General features: G+C 44.3%; 1 pseudogene; it reads left to right on the plus strand.

The window, feature by feature from the left end:
• The first annotated feature begins 5,078 nt into the window (after nucleotides 1-5,078).
• On the plus strand, nucleotides 5,079-5,637 carry LOC140912799 (olfactory receptor OR9H1-like; annotated as a pseudogene).
• The last annotated feature ends 254 nt before the right edge of the window (nucleotides 5,638-5,891 follow it).

The following is a 5,891-nucleotide window of genomic DNA, read 5'->3' on the forward strand; positions in this document are numbered from 1 at the left end:
AGGAGGTAAATCATCTCTTGTAAAAGTACAGACAATAATGAATGGTGTAGAACGTTTTCATTTACACTGGTTTTCTCTTCTGGCTCCCATCAATGTCAGTGGGAGTTGATGGCACTTGGCACCACATAAACTCAAAGCAAAGATCCCAGAAAGGATCTGTTTCTAACGTTGGGAATCCCCAGCAGAAAGATGTTGCAGGGCTAATACGTATCAGTAGAGACATTCATGTCATTGAATGTCTTTTTTTCTTCCTGAAGGCTAGATATTAAATGGAAAGATCTGCTCAACTTTAGAGAGTCACGAGCACCAAAGGGCAATAATACATGTAGATGACCATAAGTGATAGCTAACATAAGGACCGTAAGAAGTTCTAAAAATCATCCCCCTCCCCGCCCCCTCATTGGGTATATCTATGCGCCATTCCAAGGTGTGATTTCAGCTTGGGTATTCCTCAATCTCTACAGAAGTGGTGTAGGTCCAAAAATCTAACTTTGACAATTGTTTTAAAGGATAATTATTTTAAGTGGTAATATTATAAGTGGGTACAGAGTAGATATAGGTTGGAAAAGGATTTCCTGTCTCCTGAACATATTCAAGATTTCAAAATATTTTCCCATTCTACATTGGGATGAAACCAGGTCTTCTGCAAAAACTTCCCAGAAAGTGAGAGGTAGAGAAGCTTGACCCATGAATAACCAGTAGCCCAGTGGTTAGGGTACTCATCTAGGTTAAGGGATGAACTGGTGGATTTTCAACAGTTCCAGGGAGACTCGCTGACAGTCACTAATGTGACTTGGCCCTCCAGATAAGCCCCGGATACTACCACTCAAAATGCCACCCAGCAATTGCCTGGTGGGTCAGGATGACTTGACCACCACAGAAAAGGTTGGGGGAGAAAGGGTGCTGGAGAGACTCTAGTAACACTTATAGAAAGGGGTGCATCCGTTTGTCATCATCCATGTCCATCACCTGCAGTATCATTCCCCATAGCTCTCTTGGCTAGGCAAACCCACAGTTTCTTGTGGATGCTCTTCCCCAGGCCACACCTAACTCTCCCCAAACTCACTATCTCTCCCACCAAGCTGATCACAACTCCTTCTTCCCCATTCCAAATCAGGCACTTGGACTTGGGTCTCTCACATCCCAGATCAGGCTTACAATCACTGGGCTATCAAGATAGACTTTCTCTTTGTGTGTCCCAATGAATCCTTTATTGTTCATCCAACAGGAGAGATTGAGAGACAGAGATGCACCACAGAACAGAAAACAGGGCAGGCATTAGGGCACTCCCCTGTGATATTGGAAACATAGTTCTATTTCCCTGCTCTTAATTAGGCAGAGAAGTGACTTGAATAGGGGTCTCCCACATCCCAGGTGCGTGCCCTGCTAGCTGGGATTTGGCTATTTTGGAGTTGCTCTCTCTATGTCTCTGGAGTTTAATCACAAATTCCACCCTGAACCTGAGAAATGTTGAATCAAAACTGAGACATTCCAATTAAAAGATTCCTATTTGGCAAATCCATATTTGTGGTGGAAAATCCATTTTATTAAAAAAGTTCCCAGCCAGCTTGAGTGCAGAGAATGGACAGTGCCCACTTTGTGAGCAGCTGTTCAGTATTTTGTTTAAGCCTCATCATTCAATGTGTGGGCCCAGGTGTGACGAAGAGCTGGGCAAGAGCTGCTGACTCAGCCCTCTGTCAGGCCAGCTCCCATTAAGGGAAGCAAATTGGAGCTGGCTAGAAAAACCTGCACCGAGTTGGTGAATGGGAGACAGTTACCCACCCAATTAGCCTGGGGCTATAGAAAAGGCTGGGAGAACAGCCGCTGAAAGTGGGGGAGAGTAAGGGAGTGGAGGCAGAGGTAGGGAAGTGAGGCACAAAGAAATTACGGTCAAAATTTGCCACTAATTTTGAGTGCCCAATTTGAGACCTTGCAGCAGCCCAGAACTGGAATTGTTGGGAAAATCCCCTGCTCAGCCCCTGGAATCCCTGGGATGTTGCCTGCCCAGGGCAGATGGACTCTTGGGGAGATTAAACTGGGAAGCTCTAGCAAATCTCGATTGATCCTGTGTGAGCAGCAATTTTTTAAAGGGTCAAATTTGGGCAGAATTTCATGAGACCGACATAAGGCACCGCCCTGTCAAATTTCAAGTCACTGCTGCAAAGCTTGGGGTCACCAGAGCTTTTCAGAGGAAAAGTCATCTGAGGTGGGGTGTTGTTTTTTTTTTATTTTTTTTTTAATGTGGGTAGAACAATGTCTTTTCCCCTAGCTTTGGTCTCAGAAATGGCAGAACAGGCTGAATCTTTCCAACTAAACACATTTCAATCTGAGGCAGGCAGCAGCCTTTTAAGTCAGGTCAATAAACCGACAGGAAGCATTTCAGTTTTGGAACGTCCACATGTTTCATGCTGATCAAAAATTTGAAAACCAAAGATTTTGACATTTGCAAATGGACATTTTTCAGAATTTCCATTCTGTTCAAAATGTTAATATTTGAGCTTTTTTCCTTGATTTGTCACCATTTGTTTGCATCCCAAGTCAGTTTTTCCCATGGCATGGAAATTCTGAATTTCACTCAGCTCTGCCCTGTAGAATAGACTCAGCTACAGCAGGGTAAAGCTGTTTTGTTCTAGGGTAGCACTAGGGAGAAAGCACTAATGAAATGTGATAGGTAGCTCTGTGGTGCAATGGCTAGTCCATGATCCCTGCTAATGGAGGTGGTGAGGCACAGATTGGGGTTTCACCTGAGTCAATCATTTCAACATTTCCTTTATGGCCTGTATTATGCAGGAGGTCAGACTAGCTGATTACAATGGTCCTCTCTGGCCTATAATCCATGGACCTATTCAGTATATGACACCTTTATATTGATATAACTTCATCCACACCGATGCTTATACCAGTATATCAGAGGAGAAGCACATCCCTAACAGATATAGCAACACCTGTAAATCTTTTGGTTGTAGGCCAGATCTAAGTGTTGGCACGTGGCAGAGATGAAACCTGTACTCCTAAATTGAATTGCCACTTTGGGCATCTCAATCCAGAACCAGGCCCCATTGCTATTTCTGAAATCCCCTCTCAGCTGAGGCCAAACCCCATAGATGCCTAAACTCACTTGGCACCTACATTCTTGCAGTAAAGCTCCTTTGTGCCTGTTTCAGCCTCTGAGGATGCACACTCCTACTTCTTTCTGAGTATCCAGATGCCTACCTCTTCCACCTCAAAGGAGAAGAGATTTCACCAGGTGTCTCCCACCTCTCCTGTGGGCACTCTAGTTGCTGAAATATGCGATATTCTGGTGTGGTTCTCCCTCCATCTCTCCTGTTAGAGCTGTTCTATTTTGGAATCTGTGATTTATTATCCCCAGGCTCCAGGAGACATCAAAGACATTTTCATGATCTCTTCTGACATTCTATCAGGGGGTAGCCATGTTCGTCTGTATCCACAAAAACAACACGGTGTCTGGTGGCACCTTAAAGGCTAACAGATTTATTTGAGCATAAGCTTTTGTGGGTAAAAAACCCACTACTTCAGATGCATGGAATGAAAATTACAGATGCAGGCATTGTTATCCTGACACATGAAGAGAAAGGAGTTCCCTCACAAGTGGAGAGCCAGTGTTTGCAGGGCCAGTTCAATCAGGGTGGATGTGGTCCACTCCCAATAATTGATGAGGAGGTGTCCGGTTTGGCCAATGTACATGGTAGAGGGGCATTGCTGGCACATGATGGGATATATCACATTAGTAGACCTGCAGGTGAATGAGCCCCTGATGGTGTGGCTGATGTGGTTGGGTCCTCTGATGGCGTCACTGGAGTCGAATAGGGACTGGGAGTGGCTGGCTCACTACAAAAGCAGCTTTGCCTCTCTTGGAATTGACACCTCCTCATCAATTATTGGGAGCTAAACCAGCCCATCACTTCCTCCACCAAATACAAACCACAATGGAATTTACTGAGTGTACACCTACACCATGACTGGTTAGAAATGTCATTATTATTATCTTTTGAGCATCTCTTGGTGAATGTGGCAGTGAAATTCCATAGAAACATAACGACCATACTGGGTCAGACCAAAGGTCCATCTAGCCCAGTCTCCTGTCTTCTGACAGTGGCCAGTGCCAGGTGCCCCAGGGGGAATGAACAGAACAGGGAATCATCAAGTGATCCGTCCCCTGTCGCCCATTCCTAGCTTCTGGCAAACAGAGGCTAGGGACACCATCCCTGCCCATCCTGGCTAATAGCCATTGATGGACCTATCCTCCATGAGCTTATCTAGTTATTTTTTGAACCCTGCTATAGTCTTGGCCCTCAAAACATCTTCTGGCAAGGAGTTCCACAGGTTGTCTTAGTATTTATCCCGAGGAGATGCATTTTCTCATTTCTAGGCTCTGGGAATCTGAGAGTCAAAAGTAACCATGGAATCAGTTACAGTCCATACCACTTACAAATGTTAGTACCTCTGAGAGGATTTGTAAGAGGGAGGAAAAATAATGCACATGGTGACAAAGAATGTTTGTAAAACATACACTGACTTCAATAGGACTGTGACACTTTAAGGCTACATAGACAGTGATACCAAACTTTTCTGCTGGGGCTGCCTCATAGTAGGCACCTAAATTTCTATTTAGGCACCTATATGAAAGGGGCACTGAGCATCCCTTGTGCCCTTTGAGGTCGTTTGGATTAGGAAGAGAAAATCAATGACCATGAATAAACTCTATAGCATTGATTATTTGTGTACATTGATAGGAGATTATTTGCCTCCCTTCTAAACTAAACACTCCCAATCTATATACCTTTTATTTTACAGAAGATTTGACCCACTGGATGGTTTCATGCATATTAACACAGAGTCTACAATATTTCTGTAGCTAGAACATATCCTATCTCTAATGGAAAGCATGTGGGTAATACAAAGAGAACATTCCCTTTGATGTATTATGTTTGTTCTTATGAAATGGTGTATAATCACAGGGATTATGAGGGATCTGTACTCAATACTTTATTGGCCCCTGATTAATTGTAATCCTTATTTTTATTTTTCACCAGCAGAGGAGAGAGTTTCTGAAAGAAATGGCAGAGAGAAATCACACCACAGTGACAGAGTTCATTTTTGTAGGATTCAAATGTTCATCCAGATCTACAGACCCCCTCTTTATGTTGTTCCTTGTGATGTATGTGGTCAGCCTGATGTGGAATCTTGGGATGATAGCGTTAATCATGGCTGAAACCCGACTTCATACCCCCATGTACATTTTCCTAAGCCAGATGTCCATTGTAGATATTGGATATTCCACAGCCATAGCTCCCAGGCTGCTCATGACCTTGGTAGCAGAGACGAGAACCATTCCTTTCACTGAGTGTGCGGCACAACTATTCTTCGTCTGTTTCTTTGACCAGTGAAAGTTGCCTCCTGGCTGTGATTGCGTATGACCGCTTCAAAGCTATCTGTAATCCACTGCTCTACAGAACCATCATGCCCAAGAGACACTGTGTCCTGTTGGTGGCTGGCACATATGTCTGTGGCTCTGTGAATTCAATTGTGCAAACTCTATTTATATTCAGTCTGTCCTCGAGCAGAGGCAACGAGTCCCCATTTCTTTCAAAGGTATCCATGTACTCTGGGTATTGATCAAGATGCTGGGTGTCCGAGTCAAGAAGGTGGAGTCAGTCCAGGGGTGGAAGCTGGTTCAAGGAACCCCTGACTTTTTCAGTCATTTCCATTGCGCAACTCCAGCAGGGATATCATCGGGCTAGGCTCATGTAGTGAGGTCATTGTTCACACCTGGTGTGGTGTGTGCCTGTTGCATACGGGCCACTTACTTGCATAGAGCCTGCTTTTCTCCAAAAAGTTGCACTAGCTAATGTCACGTGCTGCATCCGATA

The sequence above is a fragment of the Lepidochelys kempii genome, chromosome 6, assembly GCF_965140285.1.
Source record: "Lepidochelys kempii isolate rLepKem1 chromosome 6, rLepKem1.hap1, whole genome shotgun sequence".
NCBI lineage: Eukaryota > Metazoa > Chordata > Testudines > Cheloniidae > Lepidochelys > Lepidochelys kempii.